Source organism: Acromyrmex echinatior, chromosome 4, assembly GCF_024713525.1.
Source record: "Acromyrmex echinatior isolate Ae372 chromosome 4, ASM2471352v2, whole genome shotgun sequence".
In the NCBI taxonomy this organism is placed as follows: Eukaryota; Metazoa; Arthropoda; class Insecta; order Hymenoptera; family Formicidae; genus Acromyrmex; species Acromyrmex echinatior.
The window spans coordinates 14,423,867-14,437,615 of record NC_141855.1 but is presented as its reverse complement, the minus strand read 5'-3'; the positions used below and the strand labels follow the sequence as shown (position 1 = coordinate 14,437,615).

Here is a 13,749-nt window from a genome sequence, read left to right as displayed (position 1 = left end):
TCGACTTTCGTCTTGCGGCTTGGAATTAGTTTTGCGCGAGTTCCTGAACCCGAATAACAGGCCTCGACGAAGATGTCGGATCGTACTAGCGTGTGCGATCAGAGTAGGTCGCTTTGAGAGCGGCAGTGGGAAGAACACGAGGCGCAAACGTGGTTAATATAATTTGCTGTAATTGCCAGAACCGTTACATCAACGCCATTGTTATATTCGTCGCGGAAAATTGTCGTTTGCACTTCATACTTCTTCTTCATCTGGACTTAATTCGGACGCGTTACAATTACCCGTCCCCGGGAATCGACCGGGGTTCATTAGTAAGTAAGCGGCGGCGTTCGAGCGTTCTCCTTCGCTTCTCGCAATCCCAGAGAAACGCGACCCGTAGCAACTTCTTGATTGCGATAATGGCTGTAATATAAAGGCCGTTTCGATGTAAATGTCTGTGTCGCGCTCGAGAGTCAGGATACGATTTTCCGAAGTTAGCGAGACACGTTTGGCGATTGAACGAGAAGACATGCTCATATGTCGTATTAAATGTGTTAATTCTGATTGGTTGGAGGAAAAGTTCTGCAGTATTTTGTTAGCTCAAATTGTATATACAATATATATATCTTCATAAAAAATGAACAAAATTTAAATTTAAAAAATGATTTTAAAGCTTGAAATCTTTACATTCAAAAGATTACCATAATTTTTTAGTTCGTGTAAATTTGATCATTTTTATGTATAGAAAATTATGAGCTGAAAAAAGGGAAATTTTTCTCATTTTGTGGATCTATCATGTACTAAAAAAATTTGTGAAAATTTTCGACTATCTATCGTTTAGAATTTTACAAAATCGTTTTTCAAAAATATTTCTACGATTTTTTGTTCTTGAATTATTCACGAGTTAAGTAAAAAGAAGCATTCTGACTTTGATTGTTCATAACTCTGTTAAAAATTATCGTATAGCAATTAAGAAAACAGATTCTTAAAGCTGATTTTTAATGAAGTTATAAGCAATCAAAATCAGAATGCTCTTTTAGTTAATCCGCATGTAACTTACAAGTAAACCTATCTTTCCGTGACTCGCCGAATTTAATGAAACTTGATATATTTGTAGAGCAAACAAAAATTATAGACACATATTTTTTTATATCGGCAATGGTTCGAGGATGCAAACTACCTTTACGATAAGCATGAGTACTTAATTTATTGCATTTTAGCTCACTCTATTACAGCTACTTCTGAATTTTAGAGATGATAAGAAGCTTTCTTGTTTCCTGAAAGCAAATCCAGTGTAAAAAAATGTAGAATTCTAAATGGCAGACTCAATATGGCGACCTGCTGAAAGAGAAATAATCTTATCTCTCTTTTTGCCGAACTCAGGAATAACCGACGAGGAGAGAGTCTATCCCCATGTCGTTTTTTGCTTTTATTTTTTATTATTTTTCTTATATTCTTTGTTTTTATAATTTTTTAAATATTTTTATGACTTTTTCATTTTTTATTTATAGTTATACTACTTCTTACCTATGTCTATTTTTTTAGTTTTTATTGTATATATACTTTACAGAAATGACATTCAAAAAAATTTCTTGTATACATGAAGATTTTATACACTAAACACATTTTATGACTGTTATGTTATTACACACACATTAATACTCAGAAATTTACAATTTTTGAAATAATTATCTACGGGATTATCAAAATTAAGCGACTTCTCTTATAAATATCCACTTTTGTATCATATATAATATATGAAAACCAAAGAATATTTTTAAAAAATAATAAAAAGCAAAAAGGTACAAAATGGAAATAGATTCTCTTCATTTCCTCATCGGTTATTCCTGAGTTCGGCGAAAAGAGAGATAATATTGTTTCTCTTTCAGTAGGTCGTCATTTTGAATTCTACATTTTTTACACTGGATTTGCTTTCAGGAAACATAAAAGCTTCTTAAATTTTCTAAAATTCAGAAGTAGCTATAATAGAGTGAGTTAAAATGTAAGAAATTAAGTACTCGTGCTTATCACTATAAGGATAGTTTGCACCTTTAAACCTGCACCATTGCCAATATAAAAAAATACATGTCTAATATTTTCGTCTACTTTGTATCAAGTTTCATGAAATTTGACGAATAACGGAAGGTAGATTTACTTGTTAGTAACAAAAAGGATATTTTTTAAAAACAAACTTTTAGAAAAAACTTTAAGCTTCACGTCAGATAGTTGAAAATTTTGCAACGAATATATTCTATATATAATTTTGAGCTAATAAAATATCACAGAATTTGCTCCAATTCAATATTATAAATTATAAATTTTTATCGAATTTATCACTATTTTATCACGATTTTATCAAGATTTTTCTTTGTAATTGTATATTTTTAACATTAAACATAACGGCAACAGGTAAATTAATATTTTATTCTATCAGTAATTTATTAAAAATTGGAGAATTGTATTTTAATGTATAAATTTTAGATTAACAGACTGCACAATGCACCATATCTTGTAACATTCGATTCAACACGCGCAACAGAGATTCGCATAAATTCTTCCAATCCACTTTATCACCCAGTCGTACTAACGCTTTTACTTTTGCGAATCGTCATTCCTACGTATCCTACGAGCGGATGCAACAATGGCATTGAAATTCGTCGACGCTAAGCTGGCGCCTAGTTCGCTCGATTAAGGTAAAATGATCGTGAGACTCTCCAACCCTGGTATCGGTCTCGCACTCCCGCTGAGTTGCAGCTACCTATTCGCCATTATCGAATTTATTCGAAATCGAAAGGAGCTCCCGCGATCTAGCGCAATGATCCCTCGATGGGGGCTAAACTCGGTGGAAATTGAGTATCAATCCGTAAGTAAGGAGTCCGGGAGCAGCAGGGATACCCCGTGGGAAATGTAAGTCTCTGCCACTTCTTTCCCCATCCCTCGTCACCCTTCCAGTTTCTCGTTTCCCTCTCTCTTTTTCTTTTTCTTTTCGCTATCTTTTCCGTTTTATTCCGCTTCCATTCCTTGTACAATCGTCCACCAACCCCTTGCTACTCTCTTATCCCCATTCCACATCCCATTCTCTCACAGTGATTCTCTCATTTGATCTCTCACACAGTTTTTCTTTGGTTCTTCTTTTCTCTTTGTTTCTCTTTTTTTTTCGAAACATCCTTCAATCGCGCTAATGCTACTCAGTTTGCCAATTCATGCCGAAAACTTCTCCAACTAATGTGTCGTTTTCCCTCATTTCTCTCTCCTTCATCTGTCGTAAGTCGTAATTAGCAGCGGTAATTAAACTCTCGTTTATCGGTCGGTATTCGCGCCGATAACTCATGTCCGATTAATTGTGCGACTCGGTAAATCAGCGAGACAATCAATTAGGAGTTCGGGCGCGTTAATTATTGCACGCGGCCGCTGCGGGCTGCTGCGATCGACGATTTATGGAGATTTCGATTCACGGCGAGAAGTTTGGGAATCGATGTAAACTAACATATCTCTAGAAAGTCGAGATGTAAGATCGTCGATGAGTCCGCAAATCGAATGAACCGTGGAATATATACATACGACTTATGCGTGACAATTTTATATACTATATACGTGCACTCCGTGAGAAAATAATTTTGTAGCGCGTATATAAAATTTTATATGTGAAAGGATGGATTTTGCATAAACGGATTAACTAAACGAATCCGAACTACATAAAACGTAATATAACGTCACGTACTATTTTTGCGTAGTTTAGATCAAACCTATTTTAAAGAAAGTAACAATTCATAAAAGATGTAACACTCGGAATTTCAACAATATGACATTTTTAATATTAACTGATATTATGATTTTATAAATTTTATTATCTCAAGTATATTTTTGACGATTTTAGTATGTGCAATCTTCCGGGATACGAAATGAAACGAGTAAAGTATACAATATTACTCTCTCGCATTTTTCATAACGTATGTACGTAAAAAAATGAGACCAGAAGAGAGCATTCGAAATTAAGATATTTTTGTATTTTTTAATACAATCAACCACGACACGGATATAAGTCTGGCGGAAACAACATGTTCTACAGGACACAAATGGAGATGACACAAATTAAACAATATTTTACAAAAGATTTATACAAAAGACTTTGGAACTATTTGATCCGAAATTTCTTTTACATGCAACGAAATTCTAAAAGTAATATTTTAATGATACCGCGTTAATGATTACATTGCTAATCAAAACTAAAAATTAAAATATTTTGATGAATTAAAAAAATGCTAAATAGTTTTATTTCCATTTGGTTTCTTGTTACTTTCCATGAAATTTCTTATGTATGATATACATCGCAAAGAACGTAAATGCAGTTTTCGGCAATACGTATCCATTATGACGTGTAAAAACCAACATCACGGTGGTTACAAGTACCGCTGAAACCACGAGTCACGGGGTGTTACGTAGAGTTGGGAGCTGGAACTCCTCGGAACTCGGTTGATACCCATCTAGAAGTTTTCCGCTCCTATGCGAGGTGTTCCTAGGCGAGTAAAAGCGCGATGCACTCCCAGACCGGGAAATATTTCATGCTCACCGTACTTCTCCCCCATCTTTATCCACCCATCCTCCCCGACCATTCATATTTGATGAGAGTTTCGGTCTGCCTCCCACTGCCTCTTTTCACTCTCGAGTTATCCCGTCTCGGCCAACCCCGAACGACGTTCTCCTACCCGCTCGTCTTCCACCGCAAACGATACCACGAAGAAATTAAATCATTTTTCTCAATTAAGAAAACCGTCTTGCTCCTCGTAACTGCGAAACTTTCACCCCGGAATTAATTAAGAGCTCCTCGATCGGTACGCTTTATTAATAAAGTCTGGTTTCGCCGCGATCAATGTTACCGGTTAATAATTTCTCGTATGGCTAACGATTTCCCAACATATTCATTCGTGAATCATACGAAACGCTCTCAGAGGCGTGCTTTACCTCGAATAGTCTTTCCGACGAAGTTAGAATCAATTTTCTTTTCTAGTGGAAAATTAAACGTCTGATATCTTTTCGCAACTTTAAGTATCTCGACGGCTAAGCTTCTTATAATTTGAGAAACTTCCTTCATTTATCATTTGCGTTTTGCACCATCCGAGATTATACTTCATCAATTTTTAATACTCTTGTGTTTGTGTTATGTATCGCCGTATTTTGCAATTTTCGTCTGCGTACCATTTGGGTATATTATTATCGATTACGTTTGCATTTTTACATCGCATCGGTACGAAAAGATTTTCCCTACGAGGCACTTTGTCGTTTCACGAGTATCAATATTTCGGGTTCCTTTCGGGATTCCTATCAAGTGGAGAGGTCTTAGGAGAGATCTTCGATTACGGACAATATATAATACACCTTGAACGTTATGTCGGACGAACCAATATACAGACACTATATTGGCACTAACGGCTTACATACATGGCCATAGTGAACAGATGCCCCTTCCACCTAATATCGCTTGCGGGACCTTACCCTCTATAACCCTTGTATCCATAGAGAATTCACCTGTATACATTCCTTCCTACATCCTCTACGAAGATACATATTGCACACGCGCCTCCACACCCATATAAGGTGGCTCCTTTCGCAGGATCCCTTTCATACAGAATCAATTGAAATCCGTTTCAAAATGAATAGTACTTGGCAACTCAAGTCATGTACATTCATGTACGTTTCCATTAATTTGTCACTTGTGTAAAATTGATTTCTTAAATTTTAATCTTAGTAGTTTTAACTGCATAATAAAACAAAATTAACGAAAAAAGATTTGTATTATTACACTGTTTCGTAAAAATTTTAACATAACAATAATTCTGTTTTAAAATTCTTTAAATTAAATTAGAGAACTTAATTAGAACGGTATAAAAAGTTTTAATCGATATTCTATCAATAAATTATATTTGATACTTTCAATATTCTTAAAATTACTATCACATCAAATTTAATTGATATTAGTAATATATATAATATAATATATTTCTGTAATATTATCATTAAAATATTTACGTAAATGAATAATAAAGTATAAAAAATTTTGGCATAAATCAGAATATGAAATTTATAACTCTACACAAATTAAATGGTCAATATCAAATATCACTAAATTTATTTTATGATAAATTCTATCACGTTTTTTATAAAAAACGAGGAATAAAAATAAAAGTGATATGACATCGTGAAGTTTATGCAGCTACAAGATTTTCGACAAAAATTTGAATGCGATGTTTTGTGCGTGTGAAAGCGCAAGTGGTCACCACGTATACGTTACATATATACAGTGTGTTAGTATTAAAGGATATCCATTATAGCATCTAGCCACCAAGTGCAACTGCAATATAGCGGGTATAGCGCCATGAATTTTGAACGTATAGCAGTACCGTAGTACGTTAGTGGTAGCGGTTATAGGTTGGTTCGCGTGGAAGGCCGAACAGACAAGTTTATTGTTTCCAGGGATTTCACACCAAGCCACAGGAGACCATCGTACGAATCTCTTATGAAGGATCTATATTTCATCAATCAATGTTCCCTTAAATAAATATGCTTTTGTTGATTATCTTCACGTCTCGTCTCAAGTTTTTTACTGCGCATTTTTAACAAACTATTACTTCATGTGTATTTCAAAATAAGTAGAATAAATTGCAAGAAATATATAATTTATAAAACAGACATATTTATATATATATATATATAAATATGTCTGTTTTATAAATATATATATATATATATATATATATATCTATATTTCTACAAAACGGCTATTTCGGATATATCCGCTTAAATCAGTTCCAATAGCTATAAATTTAGATCTCGCTCTACTATCGTAACTCCGTTTTCCGTATCGCCGAAGCCGCATTCGTCGCAAGCCAAAAGTCAACAAAACAATATTTGTCCCACAAAAATTGCCGTGGCGAAGATTTAAATTCGGCAGTCGCATTACGCCAGCCGTCGCGACGTTTTTATCGATTTCCCATTTTGAACTACCGATCCCGCAGCCCTACGTCACATGCCAGATTGGGGTTATAGGTTCCCCCTTTTCCTCTCGCTACCCTTATTGCATAATCCGTGGAAATGTGTGTCGTGCGACATGTACTCGACTGACCCGGACTGTACAGGAAAACTACGACGGTCTCTATCTGAATGGCCGAAGAAGCGAAATGTTAATAGGACGAAGCAAAATATTGCATTGGAATACAAATTCTTAGAATTACTTCATTTATATACACATTTATATGTTTCTTAAAACAATTGACAATAATTGGACAATTATATTATTCGATAAAACAAAGTTTAGGCGCTCAGCTTTAAAAATCAATTTTTTTAAATTGCGATATACGCGATGATTTTTAATGGAATTTACGAGCAATCAAAAGTCAAAATGCTCCCTTCAATTAATCTGCGATAACTGAATAATAAAAAAATTTTAGGAACATTTTTAAAAAAAATTGTAAAGAGAAAACTTTAAGCTTTCACGTTAAAAAGTCGCATTAGAAATTTCAATAAGTTTTTTTAGGCGTGCGATAATATGTGAAGAAAATTTTCTATTTTGTCTAATTTATAATTTATAGATAAATATTATCAAATTCATAGAAACTCAAAAGACACAATGATTTTCAAAAGTAGAGATTTAAAGCTTTTTTAAATTTAAATTTCACTTTTAACGAAATTACAGCTGCTTGAATTTTGAAGTTCATAGCGCTACGAACTTTTGTGTATGAACCCGATACAATAAATTATTATATTGAAACTCAAAAAAAGGTGATACGATTCGAGAGGAAGTAAAGGCGACTCGCTCAGAAACGACTGGAATATTATAAGAGAGTTTCCGGAGAAGAGACGAGTGCGCGCCAGCATTAATGATGCCTCGAGGGTGTCTCATCTCCGGAATCTCCTTTATATAATTGTTATCATCACTATAAAAAGAATATATATATATATATATATATATATATATATATATATATACATATATATATTTTTTATGAAGAAAACAGTCGTCTCACTATACATTAGATCTTTTGCGCGCTCATTACCTTAGGAAAAATAAATAATCTGGGAGAACTTTGCGATAATGGTTCGTTACGCGACATGATTTTCTGTACTTGTTGACATACCGTTACTATCTCATTCTATTAACATTTATCGCGTGAATAAATGCAGTTAAAAATTAGTCAATATTTTAACATAGTTGAAAAAAATTCTTCGATTTAGGTTTTTAAATATTAACTGTAATTATAATTTGCTCTTATATGCGATATATATTAGGATAGAATTGTCGAATACTCGGAAAAAACGATTATGCTAAATTATTTAAAAATTTAGACACAGATTTAAAAATAATTTTGTAATGTTAGACCATCAAAATAATTATATAAAATATTCAAGCTGGTTGCTAGAATGTCAAAACATTTTGCGATATTGCTTATTACACTTAAGTTCTATATAATTATTTTGATGATCCAACAAAATTATTTTCAGATTTATGCATATCTAGCTAAATTTTTAGATACTTTAGCAAAATAATTTTTTCTGTGTACAAAAATCGATGAACAACAGTTAACGCGTTGTTAGTGTTCGAATTTATGGCACTAAGTATGACCTCTGCCCGTGGACTGATACGAAACTTCGTCGACTAACAAATAATCCTCCTGTCGATTCGTCGATGATGAGCAGAGCGAAGTCGTTGCTGGACGAGCGAGTTAATCCTCGCAAGGCGCATCAGGAGGGAAACTCGCGATTTAATCCCCGCGCCGTCGCGTGGTAAAATAACATGAAATTGCGATGTCGCGGATGCAAGGAGGACGCGACGGGGTGGAAAGTGGCGACTGGGAGTGGACCGGATTCGGTTATGGCCGGCGAGGGTTCATCGAGGATCCCCTCGAGGAAGAGGCGGTGACAGGATTTCAGAGTCGGATTACTCGCGGCGCGGTGCGGCGCGGTGCGGCGCGGTGCAGAAGTTAGGTGAGACTACCTAGCGTCGTCCGGCTCGGGATAATTACGTGAGGTGCATTAGCGCAGCCGCACGTAGAACACACGTGCATATGTGTAATCACAGGCGGTGCGGATCGCGACATACATACATATGTGTGAGAAGGCGAAGCGTGAGATGGCTGCTTGTCATGGAAAGTATACGTACATGTGGGTTAACCCATCAGCGATGCGGTCCTGCAAACTTACACGAATGTTATATCCGCTCGTATGAAGAAAGAGATTTGACAATTAATATTTTCGATAATGACTTCCGGCAATTACATACAATTAAAAGCAGGATACTAATTACATGCCTATGAGTCTTTGTTAGCTGAATAGTTAGCTAGAATAGTTTTAATAAATTAATAAAAAGGAAATGTAAATATATAAATGTTGAAAACTGTAGAGTAGCCAAGAGAGCCAACGCACTTTACTTTCTCAATGTTATTTCCGACTTCCGCGAAATGAGATGTGCACGCGAATTGGTTCACCAAAATGGCGCGCGCGCTCAACGCACCGACTTCTATTCATCTGCAGGAACGAAATTCATTGCGGTTGAAATCTGACTATGCCTTGAATGAATTTTATACGAATGGAGATTTATGTTAAAACAATTTAGGAAATATATTCTTGGATTCTCGCAGTTGCTCTTCTCGACAGAATTTAAATAATAAATACATCGATAAATATATCCAAAGCACAAATGCCTCACTTCGAAAATTCTTCGATTTCTACAAAGCAAATACTTGATCGAAAATGTAAGAATATGATGACATATTATATAATATTAAAAAATAAAATAATAATAAATATAATATTGTTATGTAAAATAATATTCCATACAAAATAATTACATTACTGACAGAAAGTTTTTTTGACATGTTATAATTAAACTTATTTTTATACGTTTAATTATAAAAATTAGTATCAATCTAATTTTCAAAATTATTATCAAAAGGAAAAATTTAAAATATATCTGCGATATAAAATGTCACAACTGTAAATTGTGTAAATAGTTTTTTTTTTTTTTTAGATATGCTTGTCTCCTATAATTTCATTCTATTTTCAAAATTTCCAATATTATGATTTGGTCGAGCAAAAAAATTATGAGAAATCTAAAATATTATGATTGTATGATGATATTGGTATAAAAACAAAAATATATTCATATTAACCAAAATAAGAACAAAAAATGGAAAATATATTCACATAAACTATAAAAATGCGTTATAATCCAGGAAAAAAATGTATGAATAATACGAAATAATAAAATATCTAATAGTTTCGCATCTCGGATAAAGCTTATCTCTATATAGAGGAGCAGCGGAAAAGTGACCGCGATTAGAACAAGCGGAGCGCGAAAATGGAATGGTTTTGTAATCCTTGTAAATATGATGCGCTTTACATTAATTTATGAACGAGGCGACCAGCCGAGTAACGTCGAGCCGAGGCGTCGTTATGATGATATACGCTTACTAGGGGTGTTATTTGGATTTCATTACATGCACCGACAGACGCCACCACCCGCCTCTGGCTCACCCTCGTCGTGCACATCGCCCGTCTCGACACGCTGAGCAATTCGAAATGAGATTATAACGCAACGCGCGGAAATTTTTTTTTCGTGGAGAAACGAAAACATAAATTCATTGAATTCATCGCTTTGATTGATTTCTACGTCCGGAAATCTGTTAATCGGTCACACCGCGCAATTTCCGCTGTCGAGCGCGAATCCGCAATTTTTGGATACGATAAATACTTGATACTCGCGGCAACCAATCGTGCCAATACGAAGGAAATACGGTCGGTTCGATCCGTTGCCAAAAATTCAACCGGCTAATTGCACGGATTTCCTTTTTCGTTTGATTTTTTTCGGAAAAACCACACGATCGGGATAGAAAAGTGGAAAAAGGCACGTGCCCGATCGCGCTACGAGAGAAGGTTAAAGGTCGATATTTTTTATTGTCGCTTAAATCCCCTTATCAACGGCCGACAGACAATGAGATAAAAAGGGTATAAAGCCTAGGACTTAATGATAGCTGTCTGACGGTAGATTACTTTTACTACTGCCGCGCGTTCTCACCACCACGATTGGACGATCTTCTCGACTCTAGTGGTTCCTCCAGACCGTCTAGCGATTCTAAAAAGCAGGTGCAACCGCAGTTCGTTCTTCCTGTCTTTCTCTTTCTCTCATTCTATCTATCTTCCTCGTTTCTTCATTCTTTTCTCATTCCTCCACTCACTTTCCTCTCGCTTGCATTTTTTTTTCTTTTTATTGTGTGCCTCGTCTTTCTTTCTCATTGTTCCCGTATCTCTCGTTCCAGAGTTTCTTCTCGTTCTCATTCTTCCCGTATGATCGTGTCTCGTTCTATTTCTTTCTCACGCTCTCGCTCGCTCTCCGTACTCGCTATTGGGCTTTACGGTTACGGTTAAGTAGAGGGCAAAGAGATCGTATCGTTTTCCGAACGATTTGGCTAATCGAGTGCCGGTGGCTCGAGATCTCCCTTTCCGCTCTCCGATCGCAACTATGCACATTCGAAGTGTTGTTGGGAAACTCCATGGATGAGTATTTAAACCGCGATCTCGATGCTTGGCGAAATCTGGCAGCCGGTCATTTTCTTTAGAACGACGACACTTATAACATGCATTGGCGAGTTATGCAATTGAATCGATTAATAAAGACGATAATACTAATAATAATATTAGTGAAACAACACACGTATGAAAACAATCCAGTATATATATATATATATATATATATATATATATACATGTATATATTCAAAGTTCATTCACTCGTCTGCTATCGTGATTGTCTATGCAGCATAATAATTTAATTTTCTTACCAATATTCATTGTCCATTTCCACATTGAAAAATGATATATTTATCTTCATGCACTATAAAAGATATTCCAATATAAAATAATTGAATTTGATGTTTGACATTTCCAATTTATTTAATCATGAAAGCATTATTGGCATGTAGGAATATTTGAAAACCCAATATATTTGACAATGAGTTTGTAATATCTTTCAAAACCAACAAAATATAAATAAGAGATTCCCTATGTTTTCAAGATGGAAATTGTATTATTTCAGAAATATATTTTTTTTAATTTCGGTTATCTGTTAACATGAGATTTTATTCTATTCATATGAAATAAATTATTTTAAATTTTTTTCTCGAAATATGTATCTAAGTCAAGATTAAATTTCAATTGGATACCGTTGTATTTGCGATAATAAATTGTCTTTCCGACTATTTGGCTTTTCATATCTCGTTTAATGGAGGGAAATTATCCTTACCGCGTTTCGCCGCTAATCGACGTATCAAATTGCTACCGCGTATTCGGCAAATTTTCGGGCTCGGTCAGCGTGTACCATAGCTGGTTAGGAAAAAAAAAACGAATAAAATGGAGTCCGCTGGATCGAAAGTTAAACAGAATATGTACCTGGATCAGCTCTCTTTTTTTCCTCGCAATTGTAATAATAAGCGGACGGAGCGTGGCGATTGCTTTCGATCGAGCGGCCAATCATCGGAAACCAATGTAGAGAAGAACGAACTATTTTATCGCAATAGTATTTTAAGGAGAGCTTTGCAGCGATGGAGAAGACTACGACTGGGAGATTTGCCAAGTGAGATCTCTATCCATTTCGAACTGTTTCTAACGTTTCTAGCGATTCACAGCTCTTTCGCGGATATACGTGCATTCTCAAGCGATATTAAAATACGTCGCATTCGTATTAATATGAGGAATGTAATTGACAGTCTCTCTTATGCCTCATATCATGGACAGAAGATTAAAGAATGATGCAACCCATTTTCGCATATTTTATGCACGCTAGCAAAATCTATACGAATTTTTAAATCAACTATTACAATTAAATTCAAGGAACCGAATATTATTAGAATGTGGCTTTTCTTTTTTATTTTTTCTAATTTTTTTCTCGAAAACTTCTCCATAGACATACTTATATCTTCTATATACACACAGAAAAATATTATTCTATTCTACGAAAAGTGATTCCTCAATTTGCTTTCTTTCTCTTAAATAACAGTTATTTTTAACAAAAAATATTTTTGTATAATAATCTTAAAATATACTTCTCACAAATTAAAAAAAAATCTCTTATTAATATGAACTCAAAACAAGAATTTATTTTCTCTTTAAAAATTATTAAAAGTTCGAAGAAGTGATTTCAGCTTAATAAATAAACAAATCAAATTAAAAACTCTTGATTTTAATTTAATAATCTTGATTAAAGTATTAAATTTACTAGGATTCAGAATATACTTCAAAGAAATTTGATGCTTATAATATGCATGTAATGAACTTATAATAGATTTGCAAGTATATAAACTTTTGGAACTTGAAACAAGTAATTATCATTCGCATATAATATGTATTTTCCTGTGTATTTTTTCAGTTAATTTTGTAAAATCTAAGATTATCTTAGGAAGAAGTATAGACATTTTAACTTTTTTATCAGACGTATATCCTTTAACATTGTCAGAGGCAAAGCTCAATCGCAATTATACGCGGTTTCATAAACGCCAAATTGCACTTTCTACTCGGGATAAGTCCCAGGTGGAAGACTACCCAAAGTTTACGAGATGAATGCAAACGTGCAATGTGTCTACTTTATAGTGCATTTCTCCTTTCCTCCCGACCCCGGTGGCCGTCCACTCTCCTTCGCTCGATACATTCCCACCATGGGTGGTCGATAGGCGAGAGGGAGACAAAGAATGAAAGAGAAAGGAGTAAGAGAGATATCAACTAAAA

At 34.6% G+C, this 13,749-nt stretch overlaps 1 protein-coding gene and 1 long non-coding RNA gene across 9 annotated transcripts in view; one reads left to right on the top strand and one right to left on the bottom strand.

The window, feature by feature from the left end:
* Nucleotides 1-13,749, top strand: part of Scgdelta (sarcoglycan delta) — a 351,842-nt gene that overhangs the window by 322,772 nt on the left and 15,321 nt on the right. The gene's annotated exons all lie outside the window — the stretch shown is intronic.
* The window catches only part of LOC105148348 (uncharacterized), a 163,092-nt gene that overhangs the window by 139,386 nt on the left and 9,957 nt on the right, over nucleotides 1-13,749 (bottom strand). The gene's annotated exons all lie outside the window — the stretch shown is intronic.